At 44.9% G+C, this 15,170-nt stretch overlaps 1 pseudogene; it reads right to left on the bottom strand.

Annotated features, from left to right (window-relative positions):
• Positions 1-9,713: 9,713 nt before the first annotated feature.
• Positions 9,714-15,170, bottom strand: part of LOC142704282 (uncharacterized) — a 39,582-nt pseudogene continuing 34,125 nt past the window's right edge.

The raw sequence follows: 15,170 nt of genomic DNA, 5'->3' as shown, positions 1-15,170 counted from the left end.
GAGGGAGAGGGAGGGGGAAGAAGGGAGAGGAAGGAGGGATAAGAAGGGAGGGGGAAGGGAGGACGGATGGGAGGGAGAGGAAGGAAGAAAGTAAATGACATGCAGAATGGAGTAGTTCCGTACACTGGAGGACAGTAGTGTCACCCAGCAATATACATATAATAAACCTTCCATAACATTACAGAGGAGCAGACACTGCAGCAGGAGGAGCAGGATGAGGTTTCCTCCATTACCGCTGCAGTGACCGCTGTATAATATATCAGGACATCTCTCTGTCAGGAGACTCCGTACGATCACACACCTGACACCCCGGAAGTAATCCTCTCCTCCACCGCCGCGTCACTTCCGGTTATCACTTTCTGCTGGCATCCAGCGCGTGACTTCCTGGGGTCCAATCCAAGATGCTTGTCATATGTACGTGCGCGGCAGCCGTAAAGCAGACGTTTCTTTCCGTGTTGCTGGGGGAGCCGTGGTTGCTCGGTCATTAGTAAAGCTTCATTATTTATACGAGGGGAAGAAGAAAAACGCGGGAGCAGCGAGAACACATATAACATGTGAAGTGATGGAGTGACGATATTTAGAATGATTTGATCAGTTTCATTACATTGCGCTGTATGAGGGACTTTGTTACCAACTATAAACCCCCCATGTCCAATGGACGGCGGTTTCTCTAACTGTCATCATTGGTTCGAGGCCTGGACCACGTGGTGCCCCCTGGAGTCATTCCTGGATAAAATAATGGAGTAGTTGCCCATAGCAACCAATCAGGTTCAAGCTTTCATTTTTCACAGACCCTTTTGAAAATGAAAGCAGTGACCTGATTGGTTGCTATGGTCAACTACAACACATCCTTTATACCAAAAAATATCTCACATTTCGTGTACTTTTAAGTTTTGAAACGGCTGCGTGACTGTGTTTAACCCCTTTATGACCACCGATACGTTATTAATGGTACTACATCGTTACACTCCTATTAGGCCGGGATCGGCGTTACCTACATCGTTACACTCCTATTAGGCCGGGATCGGCGTTACCTACATCGTTACACTCCTATTAGGCCGGGATTGGCGTTACCTACATCGTTACACTCCTATTAGGCCGGGATCGGCGTTACCTACATCGTTACACTCCTATTAGGCCGGGATCGGCGTTACCTACATCGTTACACTCCTATCAGGCCGGGATCGGCGTTACCTACATCGTTACACTCTTATTAGGCCGGGATCGTCGTTACCTACATCGTTACACTCCCATTAGGCCGGGATCGGCGTTACCTACATCGTTACACTCCTATTAGGCCGGGATCGGCGTTACCTACATCGTTACACTCCTATTAGGCCGGGATCGGCGTTACCTACATCGTTAGACTCCTATTAGGCCGGGATCGGCGTTACCTACATCGTTACACTCCTATTAGGCCGGGATCGGCGTTACCTACATCGTTACACTCCTATTAGGCCGGGATCGGCGTTACCTACATCGTTACACTCCTATTAGGCCGGGATCGGCGTTACCTACATCGTTACACTCCTATTAGGCCGGGATCGGCGTTACCTACATCGTTACACTCCTATTAGGCCGGGATCGGCGTTACCTACATCGTTACACTCCTATCAGGCCGGGATCGGTGTTACCTACATCGTTACACTCCTATCAGGCCGGGAGCGGCGTTACCTACATCGTTACACTCCTATTAGGCCGGGATCGGCGTTACCTACATCTTTACACTCCTATTAGGCCGGGATCGGCGTTACCTACATCGTTACACTCCTATTAGGCCGGGATAGGCGTTACCTACATCATTACACTCCTATTAGGCCGGGATCGGTGTTACCTACATCTTTACACTCCTATTAGGCCGGGATCGGCGTTACCTACATCGTTACACTCCTATTAGGCTGGGATCGGCGTTACCTACATCGTTACACTCCTATTAGGCCGGGATCGACGTTACCTACATCGTTACACTCCTATTAGGCCGGGATCGGCGTTACCTACATCGTTACACTCCTATTAGGCCGGGATCGGCGTTACCTACATCGTTACACTCCTATTAGGCCGGGATCGTTGTTACCTACACCGTTACACTCCTATTAGGCCGGGATCGGCGTTACCTACACAGTTACACTCCTATTAGGCCGGGATCGGCGTTACCTACATCGTTACACTCCTATCAGGCCGGGATCGGCGTTACCTACATAGTTACACTCCTATTAGGCCGGGATCGGCGTTACCTACATCGTTACACTCCTATTAGGCCGGGATCGGCGTTACCAACATCGTTACACTCCTATTAGGCCGGGATCGGCGTTACCTACATAGTTACACTCCTATCAGGCCGGGATCGGCGTTACCTACATAGTTACACTCCTATCAGGCCGGGATCGGCGTTACCTACATCGTTACACTCCTATCAGGCCGGGATCGGCGTTACCTACATCGTTACACTCCTATCAGGCCGGGATCGGCGTTACCTACATCGTTACACTTCTATCAGGCCGGGATCGGCGTTACCTACATCGTTACCCTCCTATTAGGCCGTGATCGGCGTTACCTACATCGTTACACTCCTATTAGGCCGGGATCGGCGTTACCTACATCGTTACACTCCTATTAGGCCGGGAGCGGCGTTACCTGCATCGTTACACTCCTATTAAGCCGGGATCGGCGTTACCTACATCGTTACACTCCTATTAGGCCGGGATCGGCGTTACCTACATCGTTACACTCCTATTAGGCCGGGATCGGCGTTACCTACATCGTTACACTCCTATTAGGCCGGGATCGGCGTTACCTACATCGTTACACTCCTATTAGGCCGGGATCGGCGTTACCTACACCGTTACACTCCTATTAGGCCGGGATCGGCGTTACCTACACAGTTACACTCCTATTAGGCCGGGATCGGCGTTACCTACACGTTACACTCCTATTAGGCCGGGATCGGCGTTACCTACACAGTTACACTCCTATTAGGCCGGGATCGGCGTTACCTACACCGTTACACTCCTATTAGGCCGGGATCGGCGTTACCTACATCGTTACACTCCTATTAGGCCGGGATCGGCGTTACCTACATCGTTACACTCCTATTAGGCCGGGATCGGCGTTACCTACATCGTTACACTCCTATTAGGCCGGGATCGGCGTTACCTACACCGTTACACTCCTATTAGGCCGGGATCGGCGTTACCTACACAGTTACACTCCTATTAGGCCGGGATCGGCGTTACCTACACCGTTACACTCCTATTAGGCCGAGATCGGCGTTACCTACACAGTTACACTCCTATTAGGCCGGGATCGGCGTTACCTACACCGTTACACTCCTATTAGGCCGGGATCGGCGTTACCTACATCGTTACACTCCTATTAGGCCGGGATCGGCGTTACCTACATCGTTACACTCCTATTAGGCCGTGATCGGCGTTAAAACTGCAGTGTGTCTGACCTGGAACCCGCACTACATTCCGTCTGAAAAAAACGGGCCATGTTGTGCGTATTTTCGGCCAGATTTTTCGCTGCGGAAAGCCGCGGTAAAAAACGCTCATACTTACCTAGGCTGTTGTTTTGGCGATGTGTCCGGTCTGGCGTTCCTGGATGACACTGCAGCCCATGTGACCGCCGCTACAACCTGTGATAGGCTGCAGCTTTCACATATGATGCAACGTCATCCCAGGAGCCTGGACTGGATGAAGAAACACAGACTTCTGGGGGTTTTTTTTTCTTTCCCATAATTGCGAATACGCCGCAAAAGTCCCAACACTGGGCTTTCTGTTGTTCGGGTTTTGCATCCCCATTGAATTCTATGGAGAAAACCCACAACGGAAAATCAACTAAAACGCAGCATAAATGGACACGCTGCAGAATTACATTTCGCACCGCAGTCAATTTATTAACGTTTACGCTGCAGTTTTTTTCCGCAGCGCGGGCCGGAGATCTTCTAAATCTCATCCACTTTGCTGCTACTGTAAATGCTGCGGAATTCTCGCACAGAATCCAATGCGGAAATACTGCAGCGTTTACGCTACGCGGGAGCCCGGTCTAAAGCTCTGCGTTCAGCCTCTCAGAATCCCGATAAACTGCAATACGTTACTATTAGCAGAATATCGTGCAAGCGATCCAACCATCACTGGCTCAAGTACCCGGAGGGGACTCATAAAAAACAGTCAAAAACAGTTAAATAGTTTATATATATATAAAAATATATTAAAGGTTCAAGAAGAAAACCCATTTTTCCCCAAAAGTAATGTTAATTATTTTTTTTTAACATAACAGGTATCGTAGAAGTCCAAATTATTACAATATGACTTTATTTAACCCGCACTGTGAACTCCGTAAATAAATAAAAATATGTGAAGATTTCCTCAAATTAAGGAGAAGGCCTTTAGCTTGACTGTGACAGCAGCAGAGCAGGATTTTGCTGGTCATGGACCATCACAGTGTTTCTTTCCTGTAAGCTCGCAGGTCATTTTCCTTGACTGTCCAATTAAGGCACTTGGCTATGACAGGTTGTAACGTCCGTGGTCGCTGACCACAAACTCCTCCCATCCTGCAGACGCCTTTCTCTCCAGAAATGTCTGCACATGCGTCCGTCCTATTCCGCAGTGACCACTAGAGTGTGCGCACATGCTAAGTCCAGCCTTAAAGAGCCAGAGCGCACACATGTGTGAGACTGAGCTGATTGCTCCCAGATCACCCTGGACTATAAGAAGGGCCCTGCCTCTTCCTTCATTGCCTGAGCGTTGTTTGTACCTACCCGTGTCTGTCTTTGCAAATGGTCTCTTGAGTGTTTTCCAGTCCCAGTGTTCCCATTCCTGCTACCTGTATCCAGGGCTATCGTGTTCCTGTGCTGTACAGTGTTGGAGTCCTTTTGTGTCGCCTACTACACCCGCTGGGTTTCATCGCACCTGTTGTCTGCTTGTGCCAGAGTTCCATACGAGCCTAAACCATCGCTACTGTCTGTATTGCCACTGGGACCTTATCCAAACTATAGGCATTGACTTTGTACCGTTTGGCCAGCTGCTATACCGCTACGGCCCAGTGGGACCACACCCCCGTCATAACACAGGTCTTGGTTGGATATCGCTCTCTCCTCTTGGTGGGCCAACCCGATGCGCTTTCAATTGTGAGTGGATTGAGGGGACGTTCTAGTTGGAGTTCCTGCAGGATTTCTTTGACCAAGTATAGCATGAGGTCATTTCCTGTAATCTCTGGGATTCCCACGCTTTTCTTCGTTTACAAGATCTTCAAGCTTATCAAAGAGAATGATCTCTTCGTTTTGCCTCTGGGAAAGGATGATCCACTTCGGCCATAGTGTGTTCGTAGGTGGTGATTCTGGTCCCCACACCTGCAGTTTTCTTGGTATTAGTGCTGATTTGTGCCAACGCTGAATTGATAGAGAGATGGAGCATATCTAGGCGCTTGTCAAGCATTGGTAATAGGTGGTGTGAAACTTGCAGCGCCATGGCGGCAGTTTGGTGCTGCTCCGATTGTGGAGAGGATTCCAGGCTCTGTATTGGAGACAGGTTAGGAAAGTGATATCTCCAGTAGTGATAAGTCCAAAAGATGGTGAAAGTAGTTCACAATCAGATCAATGAGAAGGTCAAAGTGGAGGAACGTGGACAAAATTATAATGTTATAGATAAAACATCACACAAAGATGAATTTATCTTTTATTCAGAGTACAGCTGGTGTATTATGATACTTTTACTGGTTGCTCCCCCAACATAATTTATCTTAAAATATTTTCTACCTTAAAGCGGCTCTGTCACCAGATTTTGCAACCCCTATCTGCTATTGCAGCAGATAGGAGCTGCAATGTAGATTACAGTAACGTTTTTATTTTTAAAAAAACGAGCATTTTTGGCCAAGTTATGGCCATTTTTGTATTTATGCAAATGAGGCTTGCAAAAGTACAACTGGGCGTGTTGAAAAGTAAAAGTACAACTGGGCGTGTATTATGTGCGTACATCGGGGCGTGTTTACTACTTTTACTAGCTGGGCGTTCTGATGAGAAGTATCATCCACTTCTCTTCAGAACGCCCAGCTTCTGGCAGTGCAGATCTGTGACGTCACTCACAGGTCCTGCATCGTGTCGGCCACATCGGCACCAGAGGCTACAGTTGATTCTGCAGCAGCATCAGCGTTTGCAGGTAAGTAGCTACATCGATTTACCTGCAAACGCCGATGCTGCTGCAGAATCATCTGTAGCCTCTGGTGCCGATGTGTCCTCGCTCGTCTGACACGATGCAGGACCTGTGAGTGACGTCACAGCATGATCTCTCGAGAACACGCTGTCTGCACTGCCAGAAGCTGGGCGTTCTGAAGAGAAGTGGATGATACTTCTCGTCAGAAAGCCCAGCTAGTAAAAGTAGTAAAAACGCCCCTATGTACGCACATAATACACGCCCACTTGGACTTTTGCAAGCCTCATTTGCATAAATACAAAAATGGTCATAACTTGGCCAAAAATGCTCGTTTTTTAAAAATAAAAACGTTACTGTAATCTACATTGCAGCGCAGATCTGCTGCAATAGCAGATAGGGGTTGCAAAATCTGGTGACAGAGCCTCTTTAAGTCAGGCTGGGAAACAGGTAATTGGGTTAGAGAGATTTTTAGCTTGGATTGTAAAAACAATGAAGAGAAAAGTCACAGAAAATAAAAAATAATACAATTATCACCTAAACATATTGGAAAGGCCAGATTCCACGTTCTCGGCCTCCCTTTCCCCTAAAATCTTATGGATAATAAACATTCTGTCACAAAGCGGGTTAGTGGACCCACTAGGCCGTACCGCCGTAGTGGGAAGGCAGCTGGACAAACCACAGGAAACCCCAGAAATACAGTGTCCTGCACAAGGGTACCTGAATAGTCCAGATGGTGGCCGCAACTCTGGCACAGATGAGGTGTGTGCAGCGGATGGCGCCAAACGTGGCAGATGACACAGGAGTCGCAAGTTGCGATAGACGTGGCGGATTCCTCCGGACAATGGCAGATTACACAGGACGTGGCAGATGACACAGGACGTGGCAGATGACACAGGACGTGGCAGATGACACAGGACGTGGCAGATTCCTCTGGACGTGGCAGATGACACAGGACGTGGCACGACTTGATACTAAGGCAAAGCACAGTAACGGGGAACAAGGCACGGGTAACAACAGGAACGGGAAACACTAAGGGACCATTTGCAAGACAGACTGGGAAAACTAACAACGCTCAGGCAAGGATTAGAAGGCCAGGGGCCTTCTTATAGACCAGAAAATCGTGGCAGTTGATGGTGATGACGATTTCCTTATTGCACGCACTGGCCCTTTAAGGCCGGGCGCGAGCGTGCGCGCGCACCCTACGGGACACAGCCCAACGGAGCGGAAGTGAGCGCTGGCGTCTCCTAGAAGGGAGACGAGGACCAGCGCTCACAGATCCATGGCTGCGGGCATCGGGAGGTGAGTGAACCAGACGGCCCGCGGCCATGGACGCTACACATTCTAATGAAGTAGCGAGATACTCACATGACTCTTTTGAAGATGGTTGGTTCCAAGATAGATCCAATAATGATCTGATTAAAGAGGCTCTGTCACCAGATTCTCAAATCCCTATCTCCTATTGCATGTGATCGGCGCTGCAACGTAGATAACAGTAACGTTTTTTTTTTTTAAAACGTTCATTTTTGGCCAAGTTATGAGCTATTTCATATATATATGCAAATGAGCTTTGAAATGGACAATTGGGCATTTTTTTTCCGTTAGGTTCAACTGGGAGTGTATTGTGTTTTTAACTGGGCATGTTTACGTGTATGACGCTGACCAATCAGTGACCAGTCAGCATCATACACTCCTCTCCAATCATTTACACAGCACATAGTGTTCTTACTAGAACGATGTGCAGTCACATACACAAGTGTCCTGATAATGAATACACATGAAATCCAGCCTGGACGTCATGTGTATTCAGAATCCTGACACTTCTGAATCTTTTCTGTGAGATTCCCGCAAGCCACGCGTAATCTCGCGAGATTACGGAGGTAAACGAGATTTCGTTTCCCTTGCTGGAAATCTCAAAGAAAAGAGTCAGAAGTGTCAGGATTCTGAATACACATGACGTCCAGGCTGGAGGTCATGTGTATTCATTATCAGGACACTTGATTAACGTTAATCTCTATGTATGTGGCTGCAGATCGCTGCTGTGTAAATGAATGGAGAGGAGTAAATGATGCTGACTGGTCACTGATTGATCAGCGTCATACACGTAAACACGCCCAGTTAAAAACACAATACACGCCCAGTTGGACATAACAAAAAAAAAACGCCCAGTTGTCCATTTCAAAGCTCATTTGCATATATATATATATATAAAATAGCTCATAACTTGGCCAAAAATGAAAGTTTTTAAAAACAAACGTTACTGTTCTCTACATTGCAGCGCCGATCAAATGCAATAGGAGATAGGGATTTGAGAATCTGGTGACAGAGCCTCTTTAAGGCCCCATGCACACGACCGAGTTCGGTCCATGATATACGGTCCGCATGTCGTTACCCGGACCGAACACAGTGCAGGGAGCCGGGTTCCTCGCATCATAGTTATCTATGACACTCTGAGTCCCTGCCTCGCTGCGGGAAAACTGTCCAGTACTGTAATCAGTAGTTTCGCGGGGAGGCTGAACTTCTGGCATCGTACATAACTATGATGCTAGGAGCCCGGCTCCCTGCACCGTGTTCAGTCCGGGAAATGCGGCCGGCATGCGGACCATATATCACGGATTGAACACGCTTGTGTACATGGGGCCTAAGCGTTTGTTCGCATGTCCATGGAATGATAATTTCGGTAAATTCACACGAAGATGTGTTGCCAAATTTTCTGCAACAAATCTGCCACGTTTAGGCCCTTTTACACAGAACACTCCTTCCCGATGATTGCCCTGTTTCGATCAGCCCATGTATAAGCAAACGCTCGCTCCTCGACTGATTGTATTATTTACGCAGCCAAAAATATTATTGTTGTCGACAGCAAATCTCCTTGTGTAAATATATAAAGATGAGTGATCGCTCCCATACATGGCTCCTTGTAAAAGGAGCAAACTTGGGCCGATCAAGGACCCGTTGTCTCAGACCTCTTCTGATCACTAGGTTAGAAGCTCAACCGTGGTAGTAGAATTGAAGGTATCCTGCAATGTTCTTTTATAGGTTCATAGCCATTACACTTCCAATCATAAATCACGTCAAGGATCATTTGATCACACCATAGCCAGAAAGTTAAAACAACTCCACACAAAATATATAAAAGTATGTTTACACGTGGCGAATTTGTTGCAGAGATTTCTGCGACTGTCCCATTCGTATATCCATGCGCATGCTGCAAAAACAACTACATACAGATGTATGATTTTCTACTGCGTGTAGACGTACCCTAATTCCCCTATTATGTATATACCTTGTCTTCTTCTACAGCTGTTTTATATTGTGAGTAGATGATCATACACAATTACAGATTCACATTCAGTGTACCAACAACATTCCTTTATATACAAAAATTGACATGGTTATCTCCATTCCGCCTCATAGTTTCAGATTCATTTTTAAATTATATCTTGCATGACATGATTACATAATCGAAATATCATCCAAGGTTCATCCGAAACATCTTCATAAACGTAATACAAAAAGAAAAGAAAAAAAAATCCACTACTGGAACAATATGAGTCAACAGAGATGTCAACAGTCTGCACGGTTAAAGATCTGGGGTGGGAAAAAGACCTGATCTGCACTTATATCCCCCACAATGTGGTCAAAAAACGGCTTCTCCTCTATACGAATTTCTTGATTGTCAATTAGATCTGGTTTCTCGGTAAAGCATTTCTCAAAATCTGAACTTGTAAACGGCTTCTCCCCCGTGTGAACCTTTAGATGTACAACGAGACCTGCTTTCTCTGTGAATTCTTTGCCACATTCGGTGTGAATTCTCTGATGTCTAATAAGATAGGATTTCAGGGTAAAACAGTTCCCGCAAACTGAACACGAAAATGGCTTCTCCCCCGTGTGAATTTTCTGATGTCGAGCTAAACTTGATTTCGTATTAAAACATTTCCCACATTCCAAACAAGAAAATGGTTTCTCCCCGGTGTGAATTCTCTGATGGTCACCAAGATTTGATTTTTGGATAAAACATTTTCCACATTCGGCGCATGAAAACGGCCTCTCCCCTGTGTGAATTTTCTGATGTTCTACAAGGACTGATTTTCGGGTGAAACATTTGCCACATTCGAAACATGGAAATAGTCTCTCCCTTGTGTGAGTACTCTGGTGTTTAACAAAATCTGTTTTCCCTGTAAAGATTGTCCCGCAGTCCGAACAAGAAAATTGCCTGCAGTCCGTATGTAATCTCTGATGTTTAACAAGAATTGATTTCTTGGTAAAGGATTTCCCACATTCCGAACATGGAAACGGCCTCTTCCCCGTGTGACTACTTTGATGTGAAATAAGACTTGGCTTATGGGCAAAACATCTTCCACATTCCAAACAGGAAAATGGTTTCTCCCCCGTGTGAAACCTCTGATGTTTAACAAGATCTGATTTATTGGAAAAACATTTCCCACATTCCGAACATAAAAACGGCTTCTCCCCCGTGTGAATTTTCTGATGTCCAGCAAGACTTGATTTCATGGTAAAAGATTTGCCACATTCTGAACAGGAGTATGGCTTCTCCCCCGTGTGAATTCTCTGATGCTGAACAAGAACTGATTTCTGGGTAAAACATTTCCCACAGTCCAAACAAGAAAATGGTTTCTCCCCTGTGTGAATTCTCTGATGGTTACCAAGATCTGATTTATGGATAAAACATTTTCCACATTCGGCGCATGAAAACGGCTTCTCCCCCGTGTGAATTCTCTGATGGTGAACAAGAACTGATTTATGGGTAAAGCATTTCCTACATTCTGAACATGAAAAAGGCTTCACCCCTGTGTGACTTCTCTGATGATGGACAAGGTTTGATTTTCGGGTGAAACATTTGCCACATTCGGAACATGGAAATAGTCTCTCCCTTGTGTGAGTAATCTGGTGTTTAAAATATCTCTTTTTCCTGTAAAGATTGTCCCGCAGTCCGAACAAGAAAATTGCCTGCAGTCCGTATGTAATCTCTGATGTTTAACCAGATCCGATTTCTGGGCAAAGGATTTCTCACATTCTGAACATGGAAACGGCCTCTCTCCAGTGTGACTCCTTTGATGTGAAATAAGATTTGACTTATCGGAAAAACATGTTCCACATTCCAAACAGGAAAATGGTTTCTCCCCCGTATGTAATCTCTGATGTTTAACAAGATCTGATTTATTGGAAAAACATTTCCCACATTCCGAACATAAAAACGGCTTCTCCCCCGTGTGAATTTTCTGATGTCCAGCAAGACTTGATTTCATGGTAAAAGATTTGCCACATTCTGAACAGGAGTATGGCTTCTCCCCCGTGTGAATTCTCTGATGCTGAACAAGAGCTGATTTCTTAATATAACATTTCCCACATTCTGAACATGAAAAAGGCCTCACCCCTGTGTGAATTCTCTGATGGTCACCAAGAACTGATTTATGGATAAAACATTTTCCACATTCGGCGCATGAAAACGGCCTCTCCCCTGTGTGAGTTCTCTGATGGTGAACAAGATCTGATTTCTTGATAAAACATTTCCCACATTCTGAACATGAAAAAGGTTTCACCCCTGTGTGACTTCTCTGATGATAGACAAGGGATGATTTCCGGGCGAAAAACTTCCCACACTGTGAACATGAAAACTTCTTCTTGCCTTTATGAATCATCAGATGACTACATAGACCACCGTTCTGGGTAAGACATTTCCTACATTCGGAAGATGGAGGCTCATTGACTCCTGTGTGTGTCTTCTCATGATTAAGTATATACAAATACAATACCACCGAAAAAGGGCACAGACACAGAGTAATGTTCAATATAAAGCAACGTTGCTGAACAATATGAGATCTACTGTGTTTGCGTCCTAGGTAATGACCAAGATGACCTTGGTGCATCGATCAACAATTGATGAATCCAACAAAGAAAATGATCGACTGAAGCACAACAAAAATGATAGCAAAAATACAAAATTTTATTGACATGAAACCATAACAAAGGTTAAAACTGGAACAGGGAATGAGTCACTCAATAAAAAGACATCAACCACAAACATGTACCGGATGTAGATGTGACATGAATCTATACAAGCTTGTTAATTTGTTGATACAGCAAAGGTAGAATAGTATACGTGCCTGTGCGGACCTGTAGCTGATAAAGCCTAATGAATGATGGCAAAAAGAAGGTCAACAGGGGATAGAATGCATGTATGTACTGCCTGGGTTGCCTCTATGAGAGTATATGTGTGGCAACAGTTATATGCAGATACCTGAACACAGTGATTGTCTATATATGTATGATAGCCTAGTATATGCCATGGTGTGTATTACAGGATCAGTGCTACAAATAACATACAGCATTATGCATAACCGCACAAAGAGGTAACAGGCCAGTACCAGGCAAGAAAGACAGTAATAGCTGTACAACATACCAGTAGACATGAAGAGGATGTCTGGACCCGACGCGCGTTTCGGCAACTGCCTTCGTCCGGGGTTAGGGTCAAACTGCTAAAATCTACCTATATATGGAGCGTGGCTCAGGTGTTTGCAATAAGAGAAAAGAGGAGGAGGCATGATCAAATGACAAGAAAACGGCGTCTGGTGCGGGGTACCAAGATGGCGCTGCCCCACTTCCGGTCCGCGTCATCAGAGAGGATGTGGGGCGGCGCGGACTAACCACGCCCCCCACACATCTTACTCCGAGTCCAGACAGCGGTTTGGAAGAGGCCAGGGCCACTCCCCCCTCGGACATAGACATCTGATCAGGATGTCATGAACACCAGCGCGCAATCCATCATCGATATGTGCCAGAAGGAAACAAGGAAAAGAGCTTACGATCCGAATGGTTTGCAGCGTATTATGTATTATTGGAAATAAAAAGTAGCAAACAGCGGCTTCTTGTGCTGTAATTTATGTGATGTGTAACATGGAAGAGAAGGAGGGGGAAAGGGGAGGAGGGGGGGGGGATTGGTTGTGATGTTAAACAATAAATGAATGCAACCTGGCAATGGTGAAAGTGATGAGGTGAAAGAATATAATGAAGAGTGTGAATGTGAAGAATTGAAAATGAAATTGTTATGAATGTAAATGATGATGAATGTGAATGAGGTGACAAATATGAAGTGTGATACAAGTGAATTATACTGGGAATGTGATGAAACATAGTGAAAAACAAAAAAATCAAAAAAATCCGGTTGATGTGTATATGAAAATACAAGTGTAGTGGACACACGATTATATTATAACAGTCAATACTAGGTAACACCTAAATACTAAGTCCAGAAAAACATATTGAAGCCACATGTATTAATACAAAAATACAATACAAACCAATGTCTACACATATAGCAGACAGTATATATATATCACTTTAAGTTCTCTATGTTTGTAAAAACTAAACATATGTAATTGTGCCTAATAGAAACTACTAATAGCATTAAATAATTTAATAAGGAACAAATGCACCAGAACATATTATACCAAAGTACAAAAATAACGTATTGGAAGTGAATTATACAAAAATAAAGGATCAAATGATCCATACAAAAATGGAAATAAATAGTAGATGAGTAATATGTAATATGAGATGCAAATGATACCATATATACATAATGACCAATGCAAAAAATGTATATAAAACGCAGTATAGTATATCTTGTTTCCTCTTAGAAGAAGCGAAGAATGGACCGCAAGATGCCTCCTCAGATGAACTCAATAGAAGAATATCATGATTCTGTATATAAGGAAAACACAACAAGAGAGGGTAGTTAATTTCTAAAATGTGACAACAGGGATGAGGAAAAGATAAAAGCCAAGACCCACAAGGAGTCAATGGTTACAAAAACGAAACAAAGCTCAGGGATTCGTTTAATCCATGTGGAGACATTGTCCCAAGGGTCCAGATCCAACGAGACTCACATTGTGCGAGTTTTTGTTTGGTGGCCCCGCCTCTCGTACCACATATAATATGGTCAATCCCTCTCACCTTCAGCTTGGAGGGATCACATGAGTGGTGTGTTCTAAAATGTCGGGCCACAGGTTTCAACATCTCCAAAATTTCTGCCCCTGCTGCTCGCTTTATATCGGCCATATGTTCACGTACCCGCACCTTCAGCTCTCTGGAAGTAAGACCAATGTAAATCTTCGGGCACGGACATACAGCGTAATATATAACGGCTTTGGTAGTACATGTGATGGAATGAGTGATATTAAAAGTTTTACTGCCAGATACATCGGTGAAGGTAGTGACATCTTCTACATTAGGGCACGCTACGCATCTTCCGCAAGGCTTACATCCCCATCTTGGACCCTTGGTCCCGAATGGATATTTATTTTTTATTGGGTCATAGAAACTTCTTACAAGATGATCTTTTAGATTTTTGGATCGTCTTGCAGTCACAGAGGGATATTTTGTGATGAATCTGTTTAGGGAGGGATCGGTCAGGAGGATCGGCCAGTATCTTTTAAGGATTTCCTTCATTTGAGGCCATCGGGAATGGTATCCTGTAATGAACCTGACCTGGTTCTGTTTCTCTGCCTTCTTTTTGGGGAATAGCAGATCATCCCTAGAGGTCCCTTTTGCCCTACGATAGGCTTTTTTGATGGATCTAGCACTATATCCTCGCTCTAGGAAACGATGTTTCAAATCTGCTGCCTGTTTCTCAAATAACGAGTCAGAGGAACATATCCTCTTAATTCGTAAAAATTGTCCAATGGGGACCGCTGAAATGGTCTGTGGGGGATGAGATGAAGAAGAGTGGAGCAGTGCATTCACAGAGGTTTCCTTGCGAAAGACATCACTATGTATAAAGCCCTTCTCATCAGTGAAAATCTTGACATCCAAAAAGTCCACACAACTAGGATGTGCTTTATGGGTGAATTTGAGGTTTATATCATTCATGTTGAGCCCAACCATGAAGGAATCCAGGTCTGCATGTGTGCCCTTCCAGATGACCAGAATGTCATCAATGTAGCGGGCCCAAATGAGGACCCGCGCCATTGATTCCTCCCGGTCATCTGAAAAAAGATTCCT

The sequence above is a fragment of the Rhinoderma darwinii genome, unplaced genomic scaffold, assembly GCF_050947455.1.
Source record: "Rhinoderma darwinii isolate aRhiDar2 unplaced genomic scaffold, aRhiDar2.hap1 Scaffold_303, whole genome shotgun sequence".
In the NCBI taxonomy this organism is placed as follows: domain Eukaryota; kingdom Metazoa; phylum Chordata; class Amphibia; order Anura; family Rhinodermatidae; genus Rhinoderma; species Rhinoderma darwinii.
Note: the sequence above shows the minus strand (reverse complement) of the source record. Positions and strands in the feature narration are given on the sequence as shown.